Here is an 877-nt window from a genome sequence, read left to right as displayed (position 1 = left end):
GGGTGGACCCACAGAAGAGGCCTGGGTTGGCCAAAGCCAGAGCGCCCTACACCTGAAGGGCTGGAGGGAGGGGAGGCCTTTCTCCTTTACTTCCCAGGACTCTGCCCTGCTCAAACACCCTGTGTGTCTCCCCACTGCCTTTCAGGTTTTCTAATTCTTCAACCTGGATTTACCTTCTCTTTCTGGCCAAACCAGAGGCACAGATTAAGTAACCTCCCCCAGTAACTTACTCATATTTTAAATGCAGTACGAGTTTTGTGGACATTAGTAAAATAGTGAAAACCATTCAGGCACAAGGAATAGGAACTGCAAAGGCCCAGAGGTCAGCATTAACATGAATATGTTTGGGGAACCCTGGAAGAGGTCAGAGCTGCTCACAGGAAAGATTCTTCAAATGGCTGTGGAGTGAATGGATTGCAGGGCACAGGACTAGGGGCTGTGAGGCCTGGGGGGAGTCGTGGGTTCTGCTCCGGGCAAAAAGGTAGCTCAAACGGGGCAGCAGGCAGGAGCCGGGTTTCAGAAGCTGAGCCACCGCGGCGTGGGGAACACCGCCATCTCGTGGTATCTTTTTGAAACTGCACCCTCTGTCACTGGCCCCAATGGTCATTTAGTGCAAGCTTCTCCAGCATCACCCACTCAATGCACATGAGTTTGAGCAATCTCTGTAAAATAGTGAAGGACAGATGGCCTGCTGCAGTCCATGCGGTCGCAAAGAGTCAGACACGACTTAGCAACTGAATGACATCAGCTTTCTCCAGTGTATTTGACACCCAGAGCGATCACTTTAAACACCTCCTCCCCATAAAGTATTTTCAGCAATAATTATAACATGAAACAATAATAGTAACGCCCATAAAAGAAATGCAGACAGCGAAAA

Source organism: Odocoileus virginianus, chromosome 2 (genome assembly GCF_023699985.2).
Source record: "Odocoileus virginianus isolate 20LAN1187 ecotype Illinois chromosome 2, Ovbor_1.2, whole genome shotgun sequence".
NCBI classification, from domain to species: Eukaryota; Metazoa; Chordata; class Mammalia; order Artiodactyla; family Cervidae; genus Odocoileus; species Odocoileus virginianus.
The sequence above is the reverse complement of the archived record's forward strand: the minus strand, read 5'-3'. Positions refer to the sequence as shown.